The sequence below is a fragment of the Eleginops maclovinus genome, chromosome 13 (assembly GCF_036324505.1).
Source record: "Eleginops maclovinus isolate JMC-PN-2008 ecotype Puerto Natales chromosome 13, JC_Emac_rtc_rv5, whole genome shotgun sequence".
Taxonomy (NCBI): Eukaryota; Metazoa; Chordata; class Actinopteri; order Perciformes; family Eleginopidae; genus Eleginops; species Eleginops maclovinus.
This window is the reverse complement of record NC_086361.1, coordinates 3,637,460-3,664,195: the sequence shown is the minus strand read 5'-3', so window position 1 is coordinate 3,664,195 and position 26,736 is coordinate 3,637,460. Positions and strand designations below refer to the sequence as shown.

At 39.0% G+C, this 26,736-nt stretch overlaps 1 protein-coding gene and 1 long non-coding RNA gene across 2 annotated transcripts in view; one reads left to right on the top strand and one right to left on the bottom strand.

Moving 5' to 3' along the window:
* Positions 1–26,736, top strand: part of LOC134875061 (zinc fingers and homeoboxes protein 2-like) — a 121,079-nt gene that overhangs the window by 5,258 nt on the left and 89,085 nt on the right. The window lies entirely within an intron of this gene.
* Positions 9,450–10,538, bottom strand: LOC134875315 (uncharacterized). The gene is made up of 2 exons (XR_010167179.1): positions 10,277–10,538; positions 9,450–9,495 (listed from the first exon to the last, which is right to left on the bottom strand). It is a non-coding gene; the product is annotated as an uncharacterized LOC134875315 (long non-coding RNA).

The window sequence follows — 26,736 nt, the reverse complement described above, 5'->3', positions numbered from 1 at the left end:
AAGCACAGCCCTGGCGGAGGCCAACCCTCACCGGAAATCGGTTTGACGTGCTACCTAGGACCCGGACACAGCTCTCGCTTTGAGAGTACAGAGATTGGATGGCCCTGAGTAGAGACCCCCTCACCCCATACTCCCCCAGCACCTCCCACAGTACCCGGGAGGTGCCTGGGAACCCGGTCATACGCCTTCTCCAAATCCACAAAGCACATGTAGACCGGATGAGCGTACTCCCAGGCCCCCTCCAGGATCCTTGCGAGAGTGAAAAGCTGGTCCGTCGTTCCACGACCAGGACGAAAACCGCATTGTTCCTCTTCAATCTGAGGTTCGACAATCGGCCGAACCCTCCTTTCCAGCACCTTAGAGTAAACTTTCCCGGGGAGGCTGAGTAATGTGATGCCTCTGTAATTGGCACACACCCTCTGATCCCCCTTTTTAAAAAGAGGAACCACCACCCCGGTCTGCCACTCCTTCGGTACTGTTTCCGAATTCCACGCAATGTTGATGAGACGTGTCAACCATGACAGTCCCTCAACACCCAGAGCCTTCAGCATTTTGGGGCGGATCTCATCCACCCCCGGGGCTTTGCCACTGTGGAGCTGTTTAACTACCTCAGTGACTTCACCCCGTGAGATTGGACTTGAGAGTATGTGTAAAAGTTCAGTCATCCGGGAGGGACTCGGAGTAGAACCGCTGCTCCTTCGCGTTGAAAGGAGCCAGTTGAGGTGGTTCGGGCACCTAGTGAGGATGCCACCTGGGCGCCTCCCTAGGGAGGTGTTCCAGGCATGTCCAGCTGGGAAGAGATCGAGGGGTAGACCTAGGACCAGGTGGAGGGATTATATCTCTTTGCTGGCCTGGGAGCGCCTTGGAATCCCCCAGTCAGAGCTGGTTGATGTGGCCAGGGAAAGGAAAGTTTGGGGCTCTCTGCTGGAGCTGTTACCTCCGCGACCCTGACGGAAAAGCGGGAGAAGATGGATGGATGGATAATAATAATAATAATACATTAAATTCTTGTTGCATTTTTCTAGATACCCAGTGTCGCTTTACAAAACAATAAAACAAAACCAACAAATATGAGATGTGGTGAGTTGGAAACGTTACAAAGAAAAATACAGAACAGAAGGCATTGTGAACTATTGAAGTAATGGTTTAGGGGAATGGGTTTAACAGGGAAAGGCCAATCTGAAGAGTTGGGTTTTGAGTGTTTGGTTGAATGTTGGTAAGGTTGTTGACTGTCTGACATGGTTGGGGAGGGAGTTCCAGAAGGAGGGTGCAGCAGCAGAGCAGCCCGGCACCCCAGGTCTGTTGCTTGGTTCTGGTTGTCTCAAGATGGTTGCATCTCCGTACCTGAGGCAACAGGTGGGGGTGTGATGGTGGAGGAGGTAGGAGGGATATGGAAGGGCACGGTTGTAAAGGGTTTTGTTTGTGGTGATGAGTAGTTTAAAGTCTATTCTATATTTGACTGGGACCAAGTGGAGGTTTTGGAGGACAAGAGTGATGTGGTCTCGGCAGCGGATGGAGGTGAGCAGGCGGGAGGCGGAGCTTTGGACATATTGGAGTTTATTAGTGATTTTGCTTTGTGAGCCGTAGAGGATACTATTGCAGTAGTCGAGCCTGGAAGTTATGAGGGTTTCAGCAGCACAAAAGAGAGGGAGGGTTGGAGGCGGGAAATATTGTTTAGGTGGAAAAAGGCAGATTTGGTGTGTGATGTGGTTGGCGTTTGGTAGGAATGAGAGTGTTGGATCAAAGAAAATGCCAAGGTTGCAGGCCTCTTAGATGGGGGGGTGACGTTTGAGCCGTCGATTGTGAGTGAGAATGACTGGGCAGAGCGGATGAACGAATTTGGACCAATGATGGTTATTTCTGATTGCAGTTGAGTTGGACGAAGTTTTATTGCATCTATGTTTTGAGATCCGTAAGGCAGGAGGAGTGGGTGGTGAGTGTGATAGTTTTGGAGTAGAGGTAGAGTTGAGTGTAATCAGCGTAGCAGTGGAAATGGATGCCATGTTGGCGGAGGATATGACCAAGGCGAAGGATGTACAGAATAAAGACGAGGGGACCGAGGACTGAACCCTGGGGGGCACCATGAGTGACAGGGGTGCTAGAGGATCGGCAGTTGTTCATGGATATTGATTGATGTCTGTCGGAGAGGTATGAGGTGAACCAGGAGAGGGCAGTGCCAGTTATGCCGACGGTGTGCTGGAAGTGTTCGAGGAGGATAGAATCGTTGATTGTATCGAAGGGTGCGCTGAGGTCAAGAAGGATGAGGATTGAGAGGAGGCCAGAGTCCGCTGACATGAGGATGTCATTAGTGATTATTAATATAGGTTTTTGTGCTTGGTCTGCAAAGGCTTGAATCTCAAAGTTCCCTCCAGAAGGATGTTTGTCCGGCATAGTATGTAACACTCGAGCCTTTATTTGTTAGCACTCCAGCCCATTGTACATGATTGACTAAGGGGCGGGACATCTCTAATTGACACAACAGAGCCAGCCAGCTAACCAATCAGAGCAGACTCGGCTCTGATTTAGACAGAAGGTGAAAGGAGGTGCTGCAGCACAGGCAGTATGAGAAAAATAAAGAGCTTTTTGAACATTAAAGCATCGAAACATGTCACAGTAGAGGCAACAAAAAAAAACCAAACATGTAACCTGAAAAGGACCTTAGGACCCTTTTTTAAATGGTTATATAACCCAGTTAGCATAGCCTCAAACATCCTGTATTGGTTTGGTTATATTTTGTATTATTCCAGTTGGTTGTGGTCAGAATGAGCTAGTTTTTCAAAGAAATAGGAGGTTTCAATTTCACAAGCACAAATGAAAACATCCTTTCTACCCAATACAGAAAGTTAGCATTGTTACAGTGTGGACCTCCGGTGCTCTGTCTATAAAGAGTACAGAGTGTCATCAATCTCTCTTTATTTCCGCCAGTTAAGACACAATCACTAAAGGCGTATAAAGGACTGTTCCTTCCTGTTCTGCGTACAAACAAGTTACGTTTAATTTCATAAACCAAATTCTCAAGGGCTTACACTTTGTCCTTTTGACCCTGGGATTTCAGATAAGTAAAAATCTCAATTGATCTGGGAGGATGTCAGCATCTTACAGGTGTTGCAACACAACCTCTCCATCATAAAAAGCTGGAAGAGAGCAGGATACACAACCACAAGAATCCAACCTGATCCACATAATTCCCACAGATAAAAGAATAATATAAAACAGAGAAAAAGACTGCCTGAGGCATTTAATTTTCTGTAACAGATCGAAGAAACATATGGATTTTAAGAGATGTTATCTTAGTAGTTTCAACATAAACAGCTCTCTTATTCATGCTTTCTGGTCTTTTTCTGTACGCTATTATTGTGGCCCACCACTGAATGATCACATCTCTGACATTATTGGTTTATTTTACTAAAACCAGGGGAATATGATTAATCACTCAGTGTAACATACATATGAATCTCTACATTGTCATTGAATAAACCTCCTGTTTGGGCTGCTGCAAAGCTCAGTAATACCGTGTATGGCTGCCTCTGTGTGAATGGGTGAATGTTGACTTGTAGCACTTTGAGGGTTTTGCATCTGGGTACTACATAAATGCAGTCCATTACCATTTACCTTGTTAGTAAGGATAAAATGTGTATAGCAGCATAAATATTAATGTTCGTAGAAATGGAGTTTGTGGTCCGCATCCCTCAGAGGCTTACCACACTGCCAAGAATAACTGTTAGAAACACTGGAAACTTGTAATTGTTTGACATTTTTTGGCAGGAGAAGGCTAGGCTACATGTTAGGATATTGAGTAATGGCACAAAACAGTCCAAAAATATCAGCGCTGACTTCTTGTAAAACCTGGATGGATTGAACCAGAAAACTGTACGTCCCAATGATATGATCCTGATAATTAAATCTGTGCAGGAACACATTCAAACCAAAACACTGGGACAGAAGAACCAAACTACAAGGAAATGCAAATGAGTTATTTTTGCAGATGAGATAAAACACGCTCAGTCGTGCTTGCATGCTTGTCAGCGCAGATCTCTAATTAATATTAATGTAACATGCAAATAAAAGTGAGACTTCACTCCTGTCGGCTGCAGAAAAGAGGTATGAAGTGATGGTCTTTATCCAGCGCTGCAGGGGGGAGCATGTGACGGATAAACAAAGCAACAGTAAACATGTCGTCCTGCACATGATGGAGTGTCCGTCTGGACCAATCACTGACTGACTTTCATTTTGGAGCTGTGACTGTTGTGTGTCCTGCGGCCAATCAGCTTAACATCGATTGATTAAGTCCCGCCTCCAGCTTTAGCCCGAGGTCATATGGTGTTAGGATAAAGAATTTGAAAATTGCACATATAGGCATGTCTGACTGGTTCAAATTGGGTCTGTTTCTATGAAAAAAACCACTAATAAACTTCTTGGCATATAATTAAATCACGCCGTCTTGGCTGATCAATTTTTTTTCTCCAATTTGAAAATTTAAGATCAAATCAATTTTCACAGAAAAGGGAGAAAATGTCAACTCTGCAATGAACACATCCTGGTGTTAGGAGCACTGGGCAGCTACAGCTGGTGGCTTTTCAAGGGAACTATTATATATTATATATTATATTATAATCAGTTATTAGTGTTTTTATGAATCAATTAATAGTTTATTCTTTCAGTAAATGTGTGTCTGAATTAATATTCATGACAAAATAATGGCAATTACTCTCTCGTAGAGTCTCGTTTTGCTTGACCAATATCACACAATGTGATTTCCGTTAAACTATAATATACTATAATTTTTTATAAATCATATTATTTCTGGAAAAATAATTTGGTCTATTACATGTAAGAAAAACACACTAGAATATGTATTTAAACCCCAATATATTCACTTTAATATGGTATAAAACTCCCCTTCCCTTATTGGGTATGATTATAATAAATATAATATTGATATTGACAGTAGAACTCCAAAAATAAGTAGCGGGGGGGGGGCAGTATTTTTCTTTCTTTAATTTGAATTGTGAGGCGGTGAAGCACAATATTTACACAAACCTCCTGTTATTTGTGGCTAATATGAAAGATATTCGTGCAATTACATTATAATAATAATAATGTCATTATTCAGCAGACGTTATATACATAATATAACTTAATACAAATGCAAAAGTGCTCTTTGAGAGGCTGAAAACGGCACTTTCTGATATTTCGGATTATAAATTACTAAATGACTTTTGTTTATTTTATCATATGTTCCATGTGAAACCGGGCTAATACTTGCAGCTCTAACCTTGTACATAAAATAATTTATTATTTAGTTTGCAAAAATGTAAGAAACAATTATTTAGTTTTTAAAAACTAACTGAAAACATAAGAAATGGATAATTTCCAGGTAATTATTATGGGGGTGCAGAAAGAAAACGATCATCTAACTTGCCTTCTTAAATATTTTCAATCTCCACACAATTAACTGAATTCTTTGAAAGAAGAGAGCTGAATATGTTTTCTGTTTCATGCCATCAATCATCCGGTGAAAGTCGGTGTCACTTTGTTTTATTTCTTTTAATATCTCATATTTAAATCTCAGCACCTAAAAACTGATGCTGTTTTCATTATCACTACACACGGCTTATATTATTTAGGTTTTTCCTTAAATCTCTAAGAAGTCATTTGTATTCATGAAGAGAAAATAATGCTTATTTCCTCATTAAAGTGTTTCTCAATTGTCAACACATGACTGACCAGCAGCCCTGATAGGCACATCAGACCCCCACCTATACGGTGATGTATTGAATACCCCCCCACCCCTCCCCTCATGTCTGGATGGTTAATGTGAAACCTTGTTTCAAACCTTCATTTATCCAGAAAAAGCTTGGTTCCATCTTTTTCATCAGCTTCCTCATTGATATTCATATGTTTTCTCACGTGTGCACCTGGGGGCCGCCCACTCACACTGAAAAGTTCCATAGGGAATGGGATGCCTGGCTCAAGAGAACTTCAGCTGCATATGATTCTCGTTCACTTATTTCCAGTATTTTCAGTATTTTGCCGGCTGGGCCACAGTTGGTGCCTAACACGATCCAGGAGAGAGGCGGTTTCTCTGACTCTTTTTCTCTGTGTTTGTGTTTGACAGCAGCTCCTCCACTGAGCTGCCTCACACTGCTGAGACAAAGTGGAAAACTGAGCCACTAATGATCCGGTTAGCAGTGTGGCAAGACAAGACAATACTGTATATACTGTAGAAATACTTTTTAAAGCCTTCCGTTAATATATACAAATATCTCAGCCATTGTGGGCTATAATGTTTTTTAGGTGCCCTGAGACACTAAAAAGCTCTGTTTCAAACCAGATAACTTTTATATTTACACATTTCTAAGAACAAAAATTAAGATCTGATACTATATCTTCCTAAAATGTATGGCAACAACACTTCTAAATAAAAATGCTCCCATTATTTCAATATGAAAAGCCAGTTTAAAGACATGTCTTCGAAGAAAGGACAACACAAATGCAATTTCTTCATACTGTATTAGAAAAGGCTTGTTTTTTACTTTAGTTTTCTCAACTACAATACACTTCTCGAACAATCTCAACAATCTCTCGAGAGTTTCACAAATTGACAGTTACCGTTATCCTGATACAGGATCTCCCTGGCATTAAGATTCCCTGAATATGTTTATTTTTGGGACATGCATGTTGAGGAATTCCTACATCATGTGGACCCGAATGTAGCAGACAGGAAGACTTAACACACAAACAATTTCTATTTGTAAGTTTAATCCAGGCAAGGCTGGGCAAACGGAACAGAAATACCCGTTGCACGTGAATCCAACGATGGCTACGAGAAAACCAGAACTTAAATAGAATCTGAACTAATGAATGGATCATCCAATGGTTGCAGGGCCAATCAAACAGGCGGGAAAATGAAGACAGTTAAAACAAGTCAAAAGTCAAAACAGACAAAGACTACACAGATTGCGAAAACTTCATAATGAAACAGCTAACAGATATAACCTCTAGGGATGCACCGGATCCAGGATCCGGGGTCCGGTTTTGCCGGATAGTGGCGTTTTTGACGAGGTCCGGTTACTGCCGGACCCGGTGCCCCAACCGGACCGGATCCTACAGCACGTACGCACAACGTGATTACGTCGTTAAATGTTTAAAGAAGATAACCTCCATTGTGCTAGCAGTCGTCGGCGGAAATGGATGCATTGAGCCGAAAAAGTGCTGTATGGCAGTACTTTGAACTGAAAGAGGGAGATTCAAGTCGCGCGATATGCAAGCTTTGCAGTACAAATTTGGCTCGTGGAGGTAAAGACACTAGACACTACTCAACATCTCCGCTGTTTAAACATCTCCGTGCAAAGCATCCAACGGAGTATGAGTTGTGCAAGGCCGAGTCTAACGTCAGTGAGGCTACAGGTACCACAGCAGCACAGTCACAGAGTGGTACTCAGACCACTATTGAACAGAAGTTGAACAATAAGCCTGTACACAAATGACGTTAAGCTGCACATTTCAGCGGTGTGTTCCAAGTAACTATTGAAATAAAATAGATAATGTTAGAAGTTATTGCGTATGTTTCATCTGTTAAGGAAAGGAAATGAAGTAATGAACTGTAAAGTGGTTTTCACTGCATTATAATGTACTAGCTGATGATCCGAGTAGGATCCGGTTCCGGTTCCGGTTCCGGCAGTATCTTAAGCAGTGGATCCGGTATCTGGCAGGATCTTAAAAATCAGGATCCGGTGCATCCCTAATAACCTCATAGTTTGATTGTCTTATCACCGTCATGCTGTCATCTTTTACTGAAGGATCCATCAGGTCAGGTATCACTGATCCTGTCCCTTCACTCTGAACAGACCCAGAGGCCACCATCACAGCAGGAGAATGTGATACTCCCTGATGGAGGCTAATTCTTCTCTAATGAAAGAATCTCTTTCAAAAGCAGCCGGTACCAACTGTCCTGATTTTGGGGTTTTTTTTGGGAAAGGAAGTTGTTGTGAGGATTCAACTGATATCAGGGGGATCAGAGCTAGGATGGAAACTGATGCTGCAGTTCCACAATCGATCAACTGACCTGATCAGTTTCATCCAGGAAGACTCTGTCCATCAACAGAAGCTGATCCAGTGGTGGAATGGAACATTTACTCAAGTACTGCACTTCAATATGCATTCAAGGTCCTTTACTTGAGTATTTTCATCTCGGAGGGAAATATTGTACTTTTTACTTCACTACTTTATTCTGACAGCTTTAACATGGTCCTCTTTGTTTGGAAAAAAGTGATCTTTCTTCTTAACTAAGTAAAAATCCTCTTGGATATGTTGGAAAGTGCATCGCCACAAAGCTGAAAGCATGGCTGCTCTCCAGAAAACTCATGAAAGGTTGGTTTTGTGGTTCTTAAACGACAGCAACATGGTATATTTGCCTTTATAAGAAGAAGAAATACTTTATTAATCCCACAAAGGTAAGTTCAGTTTTCACTCAGTTGGTATATACTTTAAAGTACTAATACACACATGCACTAACACATGCATATTTTTGTCACCTAAATAAAGGGTGATGGGAAGGAACTGTGCCATGTTTTGACAGCAGTTGGTGGTTTAGTGCCTTGCTCACTTAATCCTCAGCAGGCCAACTTGCTGAACTGGTACCTTTTTTTTTTTCTTTTTTTATGGTCCATACTCGAACCGGTGACCATCCGAAACCATCCCGTTGCCAAGCAAAGTCTGAGGACCGAGCTACTGCCACCACCTCTACCTACTTTAGGTCGGGTAAGAGTACCCATTAAGCCCACCAAAATCTAAGTTTAGCTATTTTTCCTAGATATAGACATAATTTGTAATTGAAACAATTTGTTATATGGCAAGATTTACCTCTCATTTGAAGATTTACTATTTAGTTTATGTACATTTCAAAATACATAATTAACAAATGTTAAGGAAAAAGTCAAAAGTCTGGCATGGGCTTAATTGGTACCGTGGTACCATTTAAGCCCATGTGTGTTCCAAATAAGCCCACAACATCATTTATTGATAAAATAAACTTGTTTAATGCTTTTTTTTAAAGTGAAAAGCTTTTTATTTAATAAATGACAGTGGAAATGTTTTTAAAATCTCTTTTGAAAAAGATCTGAACAAACGATGTAGGCCTAGATGACAAACAGTGCAGTACACAACACAGAACAATGAATCCGTTAATTTAGTTTAATTTCCTTTTAAATCCCTTGTTGTAAAAGATAATCTGAACTGACATTCAACATGACAAACAGTGCAGTATACATCAACACAGAACATGAATCATTTCATTGAATTTTCTTTTGTTTCAGGCAATTTAATGAGCAGATTTCATCATTTTAATTTTTTGTTTGTATGCAGTCTCCACCTCAATGTGGTTGCTCAGGTAGAATGGGCCTTATTATCCTTATTGCTCCGTCATGGTAAAGGCGACATGCCTCTACCATCTTTGGACATGTGCTGTAGTTTTTTCTCTTTGACATTTCCTTGCTGAAAACAAAGACATCTATAATCATAATCACACCAAGTTAGTTTACATTCTATCTATCTATCTATAGGCTATATCTCTCTGTCTGTCTCTCTATCTCCATCTATCTATCTATCTATGCGTATCTATATAGTAAAGTAGATCAGTAATTTAAAGTCACACATTGCACTGTTTATTTTAAACAATTTTGAACAGAAAACTGCATTTAACTGGTACTAGAGGAAATTCTCTATTGAAATACATGAGGTGGGCTTAAATGGTTCCGCCATGATGAGCGCTGAAAAAAGACAAAGCTTTCTTTTCAAAATGTAAGATATGTTTACAAAAACATGCGTGGAGCTTAAATATAGTTTGAATCAAACATTACAGCAGTTACTGCTGTGCACAAATTCAGAAATATTAAGTTTTTATCATTAAATATTAGCATGTGAGCGCTGTAGTTTGCATGCACTTTCATGTGATGTACCATTTAAGCCCATCTGTAAAAGAAGCTAATTTATGAAATTAATCAACTCCACAGAACAATCTATGATGTATTTATCTAAATATCAATGTTAAAGGAATAACAAAACGCTTAATATTTGTAGCTGACAACTTAAGTTCTTGTGGCAGTGTAGCTTTAACACGGCAGGGGGTATTAGCATGAGATTAGCTATGTTTGCAAGCTCATAAAACTCATCTTTCCATTTGAAGGGAAATGGTATAATTAGGCAAAATACTATATATCTGTATATCAAAATTAGCACATTTACCTCTTATTTGACATAATATTAATGTACTTACCAAAGATGTGGCTGAAAATTGATGAAATTTGATAATTTCTGACAGGTCCCAAAACACCAAAGTTTTTGGCTGTCTTCTTGTCAGGGGTCCCGAACCTATATACATTTGGGCGGGGCTAACTCAACAATGGAAAATGTGATTGGTGTGCAATAAAAAATGTGATAGAAGTAACAAACCATTTGATTGGATGAAATAATTGATGACAAAATATATGTTTTCCTTTTTTTGTAAATTGACATCAAAGTTAAAAGTGGGCTTAAAGGGTGCATGGGCTTAATGGGTACTCCTACCCTCCATCTTGCTGATAATACTTAAATACATTTATTTAAGGAACATTTCGATCACGTCGTCACTGTTTGCGGATAGCACATGTTCCTGGGTCTAAAACTGAATACCTAAGTAGTGCTGGCTTAAATAGAGGCTAAAGCAGTCAACTGTGCCATGTGTACCTGGAGCATGGCTGAAGTACCTCTTTATAAATAAAAGTCAGTGTTTTAGGGTTTATCTTTAGTAGTTGAGTAGGATATGGTGAGTCCTGTGACTTGTTTGAGTTTAATTACTTGTGGAAAACTGTAGTTTATGTACAACGGGGCTAATAGATTTAGTTGGTAAACAGTTGGTTGTTGTAGTGGGAGGGGCTTAACATACAGTATAAGCCTCTGGCCATCGATAATGCTTTAGTGAGTCTGGCAGAGAAACTTCTCTTTCAGTTTTTGGTGTGGACGATTCAATCGCTTTTTTTGTAAATAAAAGCGATTGAATCTTGTGACTCAAGCCATCTTGTTATTTTTTTCGTAGATGTGACCCAAAATTTTTGAAAACTTAAAACAGACCTAAATTAAGTTTTAATAAAGCATGTACTGATGATCAAATATGTACCTGTTTATCAACTCAAACTGTTAAACCCGAAGGTTGCGAAGAACTTTTGAAGCCATGTAATCAAACATAACTTGAATGAGAATCCTGGAGGATACAGAGAGTAATCAGTGTTTGAGGATTATGCACAAGGTCAGTTTTGTTAAACAACCTGCTGCATTTTCCCTCCATTTATTTTGGATGAAAACATGTTTTCGGGACTTTGAATTCAAAGCGATTATTACACGAACGAGCAGTCTTTGTCTGAACACGGCCTGTGTGTTTGAAATCAGCGGGGCGGAGTATTTTCCTCTTTCAGGTTTGCACCCCGCGGAGTCCTACTGTACGCAGGTCAGAGTACTGCAGGTATTTGTCACAGTGACCTCTTTCCCCGTCTGCAGGATACAGAAATGTGAACAGACAGACTCTGGGTGTGTATGGACCGTCGCTCTCCTGCTGTGTGCTACCTAACATCCACATTAATGTTTCACACTGAGTTCGTGCAGGTTCCTCGGTTTATGAGTCTGGATTAACACTCAATCATTTCAGAGCAGTCGGGTATATATACTTTCCAAAATACAAGCAAGCAGGAGTGTTTTTGTCATTTAAAACAAAGGATCTCTCTTTGGTTACATGATAGGACAAGTATAAGTTTAGAAATATAAGTCAGTTGCCTTAAAAGCTATTTTTACTCTCATTTTTTTATCTCCTTTCTGTAAACCTGAATAATTTCAGACCAATTGATCCTATTAGCTTTTCAAAGCAGGAGTGTTTTTATCTTTTAAAACAAAGAATCTCTTTTGGTTACATGATTTTAATCTAAAAGATAAGTCAGTTGCTCTAAAAGTATTTTTTACTGACTTATGTGGCCCCTTTTAAGATTCAAGGATTTTATTAGCATGTGCATAGCTACAGTGTACTTCTGGCAATAGAAATATTTAAAGAGATATAAAGAGTTTTAACTGGTATTTGTTGCCTTTATGAAGCTGGAAAAATATAGCTCATAAAATAACTTTTGGGGATTTTTAAACCATTTTGTCTGTGGCGTGTGAATAAGGCGTGTTTCTTTCTTAACCTTTACGCGGTTGAAAATTCCACATTTTGGTGCAGTGTAGGCGTTAACCACATGGACTATATTTAGGAGATTGCGGCAAAGGGCTTGCGCCATCCTGCCATTTCTTCGCCTGACTCATCATCACCAGACAGGAAGTGAACTCTTTCTCCACCATTCACGGCAATAGGTTTCCAAAGTCAACAGCCACTCCTTTCCTTCATTAAGACAAGTTATACATCTCTCTTTCAACATACTTACCTATGAAATGTTTGTTGTCTTGCCAAATAGGAGTTACTGGATGATCCTAAACGGAACCAGTTTGGCAATCTTTGGTGAATTTGGACAGGCACCTAAAACCACATTTCCTGAGGCTGCAGCCAATCACACTTGATGCTACAGTTTAGATCCACCATTTCATGACTACTGGCAGATACCAAAAGTAATTTAAGATTGATTAAGCTCATCAGATTCTTAAAGCCAATGTGGATATTAAGTTTTGAACTCATATTGGCACTTCGATGAAAGTCAAAGAATAACGTAACTAAAGGGGGCAATATTCTGTTCATTATCAGGTTGATGCAGTATTTAGTGTCTCTCCTGGGACATGTCTCCATGCTTTAATGTTCAAAAAGCTCTTTATTTTTCTCATACTGCCTGTGCTGCAGCACCTCTTTCACCCTCTGTCTGAAACCAGAGCCCAGTCTGCTCTGATTGGTTAGCTGGCTGTTCTGTTGTGATTGGTCAACTGCTTAGATATATCCTGGTCTTTAGCCTATCATGTACAGTGTGTTGGAGTGCTAGTGAAAGTGGAAAGTGCTAGCATGTTGGGGGGGGGGGGGGGGGGGGGGTGGTGGTTGAAGGAGAAAAACTCCCTAAGGAGAGAACTTTGGGATTTTAGCCTTTGCAGACAATTTACATGCACACAAACCTACACCACACTACGGGACAGGGAAAACCCCAAAAAGCATGTGGGAAACAGTTTTACACCCAATTTTGATATTTAAAAATTCTGAAGAAGCCATTTAGGAGAATAATTACAGCTGAAACAATCCATCATCAAACTATTAATCTGTAAATATTATAACAATAATATTACATTTCATTTGTATAGCACACTTTAAAAGCCGTCATATCAAGGTGCTTCACAAGTCGATGATAGTAGAGTTAAAACATTTTACATTTATTTTGATAATCAATCAAATTGTTAAGGTCATTTCTCAAGCCAAACATTGTGTAAAGGTTTGATGCCTCTGTACAGTATGTTATCTATGAAAAAGACAAGATTAATCTTTCTAAATCGTACAGGTGTATAATCCAGCAGTAAAAGCAATAAGAATACACAAATGAACTGTATTAAAAACATATATAAATAAAAACAATAGGTTAAACAAAAGAGTCATTATGAATATTATAAATATATATACAGTCAATGTGAAAGTGCGAGTTCAAGTAGGTACAATTTTGTTTAGGTGGGGGTGAAACATATTATATAATGCATTGTATGAATATGATACATAACTTAATATTTCTGATAAAACAAGCAAATTCAAGAAGTCGAACTTAGCTTTGGGAAAATAGCGTTCCACAAAATCTTTCTGACATTTTAAGGACTAAACAGCAAATCAATGACGAGGATAATTGCTGGTTGTTGCCCTTTAGAGAATTGAGCCCACCATATGCTGTAAACAGGACATTTTATAGTTTCTAAATAACCTATCCTCGAGCTGCTGCAGGTCTGATGGAGGTTTCTTTTCTGTGAGCAGCTTACCAAACTTGACTTTCACCAGTTCACCCCTCCTCTGCCTCTCCCCCCTCGTCCTTCCGTCCCCTCAAACCTGAAATGACCTTCCCTCTCAGAGTGAGAGCGGCACCGTCTCCTCTGAGTGTCGGAGGGTGAAAACTCATCTGCTCAAGAAGTACCTCACGTCCTCGTCTTCTTCCTCCTCAATCATCTTCCCTTCTCCAATTTCTTCCTCCTCTCCAACATCCTGCAGTACAAAAATGAGAAATCTCAGGTGTTTTCTAGCTTCCCCTTCACCTGTCTCCTCATTCATCACTATGGGGAGGGCACTGAGACCTTCACCTTTGACCTTTCTGAACATCCTTTAGAAACTTTTGAAATCTAAATCTCAAAATGATCCCCATCTCTTGCTAAAATGTATAGGCCTAACCAATAATGCACCTCCTATTCCTATTGGGTGTAGTATATTTATAAGGAAATGCAGCAAATCTTAACATTTGAAAAGCATGAATTTTAAAATGTCAATACACAAACAAATGACTTAACCAATGAGCATAAATGGTGTCAAAACATTTTGTCAAACCCCTTATTGTTTTAGGTGTACCTAAATATAACATTGGATAGTTAAATCCACATCTAAACATCTTATTTACATTTTTCATTTGTTAAAATCTGGCTGGTCACATTAACTAAAGCTATAAAACAAATGTAGTAAAGTAAAAAGTACACAATTTCAGTAGAAGTAGAAAGTGGCACGGAAAAAACAAACTATTTAAATCTAATAGATATGATAAACAGAAGAAAAATAACCTGAAAAACTCTCTGTTTTAGGTAACAGATATTGTGTGTTAACACAGGAAATGTAACTTTCTAGATAACAAGGACTGAGCAGTTTATTATTTTTTTTAGAAATATCTTGTTCGGTTTATTCATGAGCTTTAAGAATAAACTATTGGATCAAATATCTCAAATTGATAAGCCAGTACTTTGATTATGAGTTCCTCAACACTGCAGCTGCTGTTCTGTTTGTGTTGCTGTGGGTAATTGGCAGCTGTTTATGCCATCTCTGCGTCCTGATTGGTCGGGTGTAACCAGCTCTCCAGGAACTCTCTCTGCTCCCTCTCTGAACAAGATACTGGTGCAGCCTGGATTTTGCTGGCTTTGGATTGAAAGTCCAAGTGAAGTGAAGTCAGGTGCACAGGTGTTGTTTGGAGACGTTCACATGGCTGTTTCTCTCATACTTGTGAAATGCCAACTCGTTATTTCTGGTTTGTGAATTGATAATGCATTGGATAAATTGGATCAGCTTGTGATGGTACAATGAAATGCAGTGTTGCCTCATCAGTGTCTCTGTAAAACTATATCACCCACAACACACTTCTCTGTATCTTTCAGATGACCTCTCTGCACCATTGCAATGCAGTCATTTGACTTTGACTCCACACCTGTTGTCCAGCAGCTTAATACACCAAGTGTTTCTGTGGCCCTTGAAAAGGCAATGAAAGTTTGGACATTTTACATTGAAACTTGTGAACAAAATCTGAGTCATTGAAAGTCATTGAAAGCTCTTGAAAGACGTCCTTGAAAAGTGTTGTCATGATTGATTTACATGTTTTCCCGAGTTGGTATTGAAGCGTGTCCTTACAGGAAGTGACTCTGTTCCCTGTTTTCCTCTCCAGCGTTTAATTTCTGCCCAGCTACCTTTCCCTGAGGTTTTCAAAACATGCATGTTCGTGCCACTGCTGCATGCCCCTCCACCCCCACACCCCCTCCCCATCCTCACCTCCTATGCCAACTCCTTCCACTCCTCCTTAGTTTCCCACAGTTCCCTGTTTCACCTCCTGAACCCGGCCACCGGCCCAGGAATGGAGCAGGGGGAACGGCAGGAATGCGGCTCCCAGTCCGAGCCAAGAACACAAAACAAGGAAGGCAGAACTTGAACGCCCCGCCTCCTGGGAGCCAGAACCGTGTTTTTATTGGCTCGCCGCTGTAGGCTGACCACAGACTCTCTGTCAAGATTGGCTGCTTTTCCATCTTCATTCCCTGCTGCTCTCTGGCCAATCAGAGCGCTCTTTTGTTAGAGTATTTGTGTGTGTGTGTGTGTGTGTGTGTGTGTGTGTGTGTGTGTGTGTGTGTGTGTGTGTGTGTGTGTGTGTGTGTGTGTGTGTGTGTGTGTGTGTGTGTGTGTGTGTGTGTGTGTGTGTGTGTGTGTGTGTGTGTGTGTGTGTGTGTGTGTGTGTGTGTGTGTGTGTGTGTGTGTGTGTGTGTGTGTGTCATCATTCTAATTATTACCGACAGTACTGTCTTGAGTCCTGCTTGATTTCACCAAAAACATATTGGGATGATTATTCCGTGGCTAAGGACATCTCTCTGTTAGCTTTATTTAGTGTGTGCAGCTATGTTAAAGAGAAATAAATATAAATAAATATATATATATTATATTTTTTTACTTTATTATTCCATTTTGGTCAATAACATTGAATGGTGCAAATAAAGTAGAGATAAAATATAAAGTTTACATTTTACAAAATTTAAATAACAAAACAAAAACAATCATTTACAACAGAGTAATGGTCTACCAAGGTATCATAAATAAATCAAATACGAGAAACATGTCTTGGCATTTCTTTCCTTCATGTAATGAATTGATTTAGCAAAACATTTAAGTTTGTTCCTCCATCCAGTGAAGTGGGGCTTAACCTTTAGATATGTGCACTGATGTATCAAGTATTGTCTTAAACAGATTAAATTACTAACCAGAAATTCCACATTAAAAAAAAAATACTCCAGCTTTAATTAACGTTAAAGTATATGAGGCTGAATGTGGTGTTTCTGTTGCAGTTTTCTGTGCAGTGCGGCAGTGAAATCAGGCCGAATGTGTGCAACTATAGGCCGAGCTTCTACACAGCTATTATTAGACTCCACTCTATCCTACAGGGGAGAATGATAAAGATAAGTCAGGTCAGTCGGCTCCGTCATCTGGGACGCAGGCTGCTTTTTAATGTCACTATGCAGAGATTATTCCAGGAGTTGCAGCAGCATGAGAAATAACCGTGATGAGAGGAGGTCAAAGGTCAGAGAGAAAGTGTCCTGACAGCAAAGTATAGAGTGGTGCAGGAATGACTCACTTTTTTAGGCAGACCCTCTGTCTCTTGACAAACTCAATGGGATTTTTCCATTGGATTTTGGATTATAGCAAAAAGTAAGCTCTTTGGCAGTTCCTTCTGGAAACGTATTCCACTTTCCCTCCGGGTCTTTAATCTTAAAGAGTGTTGCAGTGATGGTGAATTTTTGAAGGATGACCTGCAAATTAGCATTGTGAAGGCTCCCTCAACAAAATGGAATGGGATTTTTATTTTGGAATATTGCAGAAAATCTGATAACTGCCGAACAGATGTTTATGATACTTTAATTAAATGTATTATGTCAACAAATGTCACTGTATTAAGTTAGTTGAAAGCAATAATATGTACTATACATATTAGGTTAACTTAATAAACCTAATTTGTTGACATAATACATTTTCTGAACCTCAACATTTCAGTTTCTTTCAGTGCATTTTGCTCAGAAGGATAATCTCCATTTATTAACACTTTATGATTTTCTAGAAGTAAAAAGCATTAGGCATTAAACAAACTACATACGGAGCATGACTTCTTGTCAACACTGCTGAGCTAAAGGTTCGAAGTGATGACATTTAGTAGTCTCATTTGGTTCCTTGTTAGCAACCATCATTTTTCTTTTATTACATTTTGTGAAATGAAACTAAATGTAAACATCTCTTATGAGCCACATTCCTTCTTTCAGGCATCTAACCCAAAGAAAAACTGATAGTGAGACTAGCAAACCATAAGTGCTGAAATGCTGAAGAGCTTCTGGGTATTAGGACTCATTCCTGCGCCACTCTTTTGAAGTCACTAAATGTCTTTTTCATCATATCTACTTAAGTCACATTTGTTTAGATTATGTTCCTATATCAGTGTCACGTTGGTTTTGTCATGGCCATGCCCCTTTAGAAGATGAGCTGCAGGTCTGAGTCCTATAACTCCAATAGGGGAAGTGACCATGAACACAGATGATGGCCATACTTTGGCCCCATAGTCACCAAAGTAAATATTGGACCCATTTAAACAATGTTTTAAAAGCCATATGTCTTCTGAACATTCACACACTATTCTGGCATTTTTCAGACAGACAAATCGGAAGACATTTAACTTGGACTGAAACCAATCTGTCATTTTTGTCCATCTCAGAAAAGCACTTTCTGGAGATCTGGCATGATAGAGAGGGAAAGTGAGTCAAACTGTCATCATTTTAACCAACTAAAATGATCTGTTTTTCGAAAGGCTTTAATAAAATAATCAAATGCAACAAATTGGATTGCTGAGACACTTAATGGAATCTTACAGGCTACATTTTAGTTTTGGTTCTTGGTCAGAAAGCAGCGCCATTTTATTTGTATTAATAAAGCTCAAATTAAAAGTTGAAAAATAACAAAATTATTCACTTTCTTCTAGAAATTCATTCCACATCCCCCCCCTCTTCAATGCCACCACAATAATCTTTCAGATTTCCTGGTGGGTGATCATATAAAGCTCCGATGGAGCCTGATGGAGGCTGACAGTCCTGCTGCTGACGGCCTTCTGTGTTGTAGCTTATTATTTCTCAAGATGAATGTGTTTATGATTAAATGGTGTGAAAACATTACACATTCTGTATTTAAACAGCCACACTCTCTGCCTCCGTTCAGTGCCAGGAGGAGGAGGAGGCCGAACAGTAGATTCATTAATGCTATTTATTTCACTAATGTCATCTGGGGGAACGCAGTGTTGAAATGGTGAGAGGTCGGCCGATTTGGAAGCATACTGCGGGCCGGGGGTTCGACTGTTTCTTTTCCTCTGGTGAGGGAAGAGGTGTTTGGTTGGAGCCCGGCTCTTCCACTCATCTGCATCTTATTTGAATTTCCTGCTTGCATAATTCTTTGGTTAATGGGAAACGGCTCGGCACTGCCACAGCTGTTTCGCCTTTCCTGCCTGGCTCACACAGCGAGAGGAGGGAGAGAAAAAATGTTGAAAAGGGAAAAAATCTGCAAGTCATGTGATGCAGAAATACAATACAAACAGCGTGTGATCCCCGGAGGACGGAGGAGGAATGTGCAATATATGTGTATATCCAGTTTGCAATATACTGAAAAACAGAAAGGTTCACTTTTATAAAATGTATTACATTTCTACAGATTTCACATGACTGTATTAGGTTAGTTAAAAACAATAATATTAAGTTAAAATAAAAAATATTTAACTTAATATTATTGTTTTCATCTAAATAAGTCAACATGAAACTGAATGAAATATATTTACTGCTTTATAATAATAATTATTATTATTACTGGCTGATACCTCCTATACAATTCAACTACTATAATAAATAAGTAAATCACTTTTCAATACTCCATTTTTAAAATCACATGGCTGCTTTGACACACTTTATACACTTACTGGTTTGGTAAATTTTAAAGTGTGTAACTTCTGTTTTCATCTTTAATATTTGCTTCATGCGTATTTTGTCTCTTTATTTTTGCTGTAACAATGTTAATTTGGACAAAATCAAACACCCACCCACTGCCTGCTAAACCCTCATCTCTTTTCACATGCGTGCCACACCCCCCTCTCTAGAGCCACACTGAGCATGTGCAGTGACAAAGAGGAGAACCCCCCCAAGCTCTGCCGTGCTGGTCCTATGATTGGTTGGTAACAGAACAACATTGCACCAGACGGACTTCAACCAGCCATATTAGAGTGTTTACGCATTCACAGCCCTATTAGAGCCTGTTTGTCGACTCATTAGCAAACCCGAGGTGGAGTTTGAACCCCGCCTCAGCCGCTTTAATCAATGAAAGAACAGTAAATATTTGGGAATTTGGGGCGGGTGCATTGAAACCACGAGACATGTTGACCACTGAGGGTTTCCCTCATACACAGAGCTGTGGTACCCTTTGTCCCGGTTATTTAATCCTGGCATTAAAGACTTCTTAAATGAACAATGTGTGAGTATTATAATGTGAGTTTTTGGATTAAGTCAGATCAGGGTTAGTGGTGCAATGTGGAGCCCTTGGTCAATAGTCTTCTGTTATTTATCTTATTTTGTTCTATTTGGCATAGTTCTGACAGATTTAAGGTGGCATTGGGAATAGTCAATAGGTTTGAGCAACAATTTGATAACCCAACATTTTGTCATTTGTTGGTTTTATATTATTTTAAATGGAATATCTCTGGGTTTTGAATGCTGCCTCTGTAATTGCTTTTTTTTTATATGATTGACTAAATAATTACTATTTTATTAAAAAAAGAATGAATAGAAAAGAGGAATAAATAAAAAAACGAATCCAGAATTTAAGAAATATTTTCTTATTTTCCAGAATAACTTTCCATTCATTTTACAATTTCATAATTTCTGATTGCAGAGAACTGAACATCCTCTCTGCTTTTATTATCAAGGCTCTGCTGCTGTTACGCATGAAACCTCGCTGAATAAAAATTCTGCAATGAATCGTGATTTACAGATTCATTGCAGGTTTACAGAGGCCCTGTTCTGCTGTTTGGGGTTTTCCCTTTCCTGTAGTGTGAGGTTTAGGTTTGTGTGCATGTTAATGGTCTGCAAAGGCCAAAATCCCTTTGTGTCTCCCCTCCCTGCCTGAATCGCCTCCACTGGACTCCTTTGTTTACTTCTGGAACATAGTGACATCAATAAACTTGCTATTGGCTAGCTCTCAAACACATTGTACGTGATAAGCTAAGGGGCGGGACATCTCTATGCAGTTGACCAATCACAACAGTGCAGTCAGCTAACCACTGGGCTCTGTTTTCTGACAGAGGGTGAAATAGGTGCTGCAGCACAGGCAGTATGAGAAAAATAAAGAGCTTTTTGAACATTAAAGCATGAGGACATGTTCCAGTAGAGACACTACATACTGATATGAAAATGAACATGAGCAGAATAGGGCCCCTTTAATCCTGTATTAACTTATTTTCCTGGCCACTTGGAGGCAGCAGAAACAAGCTGCTAACGCACATCCAATATATTATCTCCCTATAAAGGAAACTCGAATCATCTTGTTTTTATTTGAGCAAAACGGCTGTTTAACAAGTATAGGCGAAAAAGTTGTATTCCACAGTGTGTGTATCCACAGCAACAGCAAACATGATTGATGCTATACAAAAGTTTATGGCTGAGCCTTTTAAACTGAAAGCGTTTCAAAAAATTCATTTTAAGCTGCTTTTCTGGACTGTGTGTGTGTGTGTGTGTGTCTGTGTGTGTCTGTGTGTGTGTGTCTGTGAGATTATTAGAGAGTGAGGTTATACACACTTTTTTATAGTGATAATACAATCAAATCTTATTGGCTACTTTTACACTCCATTTCTTTATTTTGATGTGTTTGTGTCTGTGACATGGCTCAGTCACAGCTGTTGTATCTGTTTTTATTACTTCCTCAGCAGGTGGGGGGGGGACTTTTTATTCGTCTGGCCTCTCTTTGTCCCGCCTGTTATTAGCTCGGTGGAGCAGCGGTCATCCTGACATATTGAGTCCTCAGCAACACCAGATCTGTGGCATCCTGCATCAATAACCGAGGAATATTCCTCCGTCCAGATCACTAATGAAATCTGTGGCAGCTTTATATTCAGCGGGGACGATCTAAAGTCAGGAAGTGCAGATTTTAATCTGTGGACGCTCTAATTGTCACATCGTATGAGGATGCCGTTGGATTTCAGACAGAGCTTGCACAATTATTGATCTTCGCACTAATTTAAAGGTTTATGCTCAAGGGGTTTTTAATGCTTCCAAAATTGTGATATTTTTCCAGTTTTTTTAAAGTCATAGAAATAACCCACTTTGTAACAAATATACATTTAGTTGATCCTGTATAAAATTGTCTTACTTGTCAAGTAAAAACTACAACTACATTTTTGGACTTGGCACACTTGGCTTTACACATTTTGTTGGACCCACATTCAGGATTTGTGTTATCGTAATTGTGATGGACACTTTTTGTACAATGCTTTTTAGAATAATACAGTATATGACTTTTTTATGCAGCAATTTTCGCAAAGTTCAAAGTAATTTCCATGTTTGAAATGGCAAAAAAAACACATTATAATTGCAATAAATGGAATCATGCAATTACATCAATACAAATTAGAATGGAAATCAAAAACTAAAAAGTGACAGAAACATTAAAAAGCAATAACAATAAAAAGAAGAGAAGTTGTGAAAAAATGATTTAAAATCAAAAGCTTTTATAGTATTTGAGGTCAGATTTAAAGAAATTAGTTTTCTCATCTATTTTAGTTTGTAATTCTGCAATAGACATCTTTAGTTGAGGATTTTCTACTGCTTGGATTCGGAATATTGGACAAAACTATCAGATTACTGTATAGGTAGGCGGCATTATCGAGGAATATATCGTTACTGGTAAACTTTATATGATAAAAGAACCTTGTTTTAACCTTTGAACGTGGATATCAAATTGTTTTTTATCACCAATAAATAAAAACATCCAACTTCAGCAGGATGATGCTTTAATAGCAGTTGTTGAAACATTTGTACAAGATTCCTTATTCCTTTTAAATATTATTCTGAGTGTTACAGAACAGCTTTTTTCATATGTGAATCTTTTTTGGATGTGGTAACAGTATTCTCGAGAGGGCAGTAAGACCTGTCCGTAATCAGAAGTGAACCAATGTATTTGTGGTGGAATTCAAATTGCTATTGGTTGCCTTTTTGAAGCATGAGCAGCAGATTGGGACTCCTCAGCTCCAATTGCTAAGAGGAAGAACTGAATCATTTATTTTTTAACAAAGCAAGAATGTCAAAATATCATTCTCAATTAATTCACCCTGGATAAAACCATGTCTTAATCTGCATCGGCGGCAGTGACTCAAGGGAAAATGGTCGTCTACAAATCAAAGGGTCAGTGGTACGAACCCACACCCCTACAGTCAATATGTCGAAATGGCCTCAGGCAAGATGGTTTACCCCAAATTGCTCCATGTGTACAGTATTGAAGACATGATGTATTTAAGTTGTTAAAAAAAGTCAGATAAACGACATGCTATTTAATAATCAGTGTCTGTTTGTGAGCATCATTCTCTCACAGATTTCTCAGTATTGTCTTTCGGTTTTGTGTGGAAATCCCCACAGTTCCAGTAAAGCAACGACATTAAAACAACAAGCTGATCTTCTCACTTCCTTAAGATTAGATTCCAGGCTCACTGGGCTGTGTGTAAATTGAAAATAGAATAATTAGATTTAGTGAAAAACATGTTTTGATGACAATGTGTGATACGAAAGAAGGAAATGAAGTGCTAATCCTCTACAGCTGTTGGCCATGTCAAGTGGTTTCATATTACATATCTAAATGTGATCTTGTATTTCATTTAATCCCAACCCAACTGGTTTATTTAAAATGATACAGTACACTTTTTAAAAACAACAGCGGTTGTTTGGCAGGCTGCCTATGAGCATCATCTTTTTTGCTAATGTTGGCTAATGTCGGCTGTAAGCCAACGTTTTGTTTCCTTTAGCATTTATTTGTACCTTTTTTTTTTGTTTCTTTTTGGTAAGCAATGTGTTGAATAAAAGTCAGACTTAATTGAGATTTAAAGTTTTAATTCGCTGTTGTTCTTGATATATATACATACGGGGTAAGACTCAATTTTTCCTGGAAAAACGCTGAACTTAAGTCTGAAAAACCACTCTTCATTTTGGTTTGGTCTCCATCAATTTCTGAGAAAAATACCTGTCTATTTAGATGCTAATTGTCCCAATTTAGCCAATCTCTGGTGTTTTATACTGGCCAGTAAGGGTACAATGGCTTTTATAGAGCTTGTTCTTCGATAACACCACAATTTTAGTAGACAGGAAATGCAAAGCTAGGAGTTGGAAGAAAAAGAAAATGGGTATTCAAATCAGAACATCATGTTTTTTTTTCATAATAGGAAGTGCCTCACAATGAATTGTTAAGGGTGCCATACACTCTTTGTTGAGATACACGGAGATGTAACTGTGAATGACTGTTTACTGTCGACTCTGTCATTCTATGGGTTATGTAACAACATGCCAATCTTCCATTACTTAGGCATTCTACTCTGGTCTTAACATGTTTTCTACCTTTTTTTTTTCTCTCCTGGTTTTGGTTTTTAAAGGAGCCATATTATGCTTTTTGGGTTTTCCCTTTCCTGTAGTGTGTTATTTATGTCTGTGTGCATGTAATAGGTCTGCAAAAGCTAAAATCCCAAAGTTCAGGCCAGACGGAGATTCTCTCCCATATCCCTCCCCCCTGCCTGTATCACACTGACCTCACCATGATATGGAACTGAACTCAGCCAATAGCAGCGCGAGCTGCTCCAACACCACTAAGGTAAAGCCCAACCGAGCGGAGGAACCATGGCGAGGAGACGCTGCCACTTTCGCTGCGAACATAAACTGAAGAACAAGTGGCTTGCATTTATTTTTACCATTATTCCCCGAGAGCAAAAACCCAAATTATGGTTGTGTTCTCAACATTTCACTGACTTGTGGAGCTGTTGTTTAGGAAGTTGAAAACGAGCTAACGCTACAAAGCACCGAGTGAGCTACGGCATTTTTTTTACTTCATGCTATCTGCACAAACCACATATCATATGAAACCTGAGATTCCACAGATTCAAAACTCAGTGAACTAGCAGCCAAAAAAGAGCAATAAAACTGCTTCACTTTACAGAGCCATAGCTATAAACAGCCTTTGCTGTTTGTGATCAGAGTTGTGTTCAAGGGCATAAAAACGCTGCTGAAGGTTAATCCGAGGTCTCTGTGTCACTTTGAAATGATTACTGATAATCCATCATTATTTATGTGTAATAAATTGGTATGGCACAACAAGCGATGCCATTTTTTCACCGTTTTTTTCAGGAGCGGGACTTTTGACAAATCTTTAAGCGGTTGACCAATCACAGCAGAGTCGCCAACTAACCAATCAGAGCAGAGTGCGCTTTTGCAAAGGTGGGGGCATGAGCTCTTCAGAGCGTTTTCAGAAGGAGTGAAAATAGGTAATTTATGCACAGGCAGTGTGAGGAAAATAAAGCGCTTTTTCAACATTGAAGCATGTAAACATGTCATAGTGGAGCAACACAATACATATATGGACCTGAAAAGTAGCATGATAGGGGACCTTTAACAGAACTCACAGAATTTTAAATATTGCTTGTAAAATAAGTAACTTAAATGTACAGATACATGTACATATAAATCCCTTAAACAGGACACATAGCTGCACAGTTGGTGAGATGTTTTTGTGATCTTATGGATTTTATCACAATAAACCGGCTTGGGGAGTTTTAATGGCATTACGTAATCAGGATACCATACACAGGAATGAAATCAGGTTACATGTTTTCTAAGATTAGGTTACTGATAAGTTTTTTTACAGGTAGCTAGTAATTGTAGCGTAACACATTTAAAAAATAACCCTCCTACCCTGACAAATAAATTACCCCTTTTGACATAAAATCAGACACAAAATTGTCAGACAAAGACTAAAATCTACATTGTACAAACATTAGTCTACATCACCCAGCTCTGTGGCAGCATGTCTGCTGACTGTCACTGTAAACAGGAGCCCCCTCCTCAATGACCTGATTGATGAAATTAAGGTTCGGACAAAAACAGACACACAAACACACACTGCTTCTAAAGAAGAAAGCCAACAAAGCTAATTAATTAGCGGCCGACCAGCTCATTTGTATGCTTTGTAGGCACTAATTAAGATATGCAAAATATCCAGATGATTGCCCCAGTATAATATATTTTGTCATTGGCCCAGTGGTGAGGACAGGAAATGGATTGAGGACAAGTCCTCCATTAATCTGAGGCTGCCTCTGAGAGAGGAAGTGCAGGACGTACAGGGATTGGTGTCGGTGACTTTGCCTCTTGAACATTGTTACAGCATGTGGTGTCAGAGAGCAGCTGGACCTCATGTATGCACGTATGATGCAAAAGGAGTGCAAGACCTGCAGCACATATAGACGATCCATGTTGGTGTATCATGTAGAATTACTTGCAGCAGGGTCTCTTTGGGATGTTGCATTAAAAAATATATTTTTCCCACTTGTTTGTATTTATGGTTAAACAAACTCATTTTTAAACATGCTTCTTAGGTTCAGTTATCCTAAATGACAAACAAATAAAGCAGTTACAAAGGAAAGGTTCACAGTGAGGTGTGATAATGAATCAGCGTTACTGGGACAGTGCTAATAGAAAACAAACTGCTTTTATTGAAGTTGGGCAACACAAATTAAATTCCATTCACTTCCACTGAATCAGGTGTGGAGACACATTTTCGTTTAGATTCCATTTCTATTCAGAATTTGTTCATCAATCAAATGTCCAAAATCAAAACCAAATCAGTTACAATCCAAACAAAAGGAGCAAAGAATTACAAAACGACAGCATAAGTGAATTTTGTGTATATTTTTTAATATTAGTTAGAGTTTGATAAGATAAGATAAGATGTCCCTTTATTAATCCCTGTGGGGAAATTTGAGTGTTTATGCAGCAACAGAGAAGAGGAAAAACAGTACAGGTTCACACAGGGATATGAAACACACATTTAAATTAAAAAGTAAAAAATTCTAAAATTCTAAAAACAAAAAAATATATATACCGATGAGTAACGAGAGTATTGTTACCAAATATACACATGTATGTGTTCAGAAAGAGAGTGCAGGTCAAAGTTATTGTGCAGAAGTGCAGGCTTTATGTGCAGTCCGGGTTATT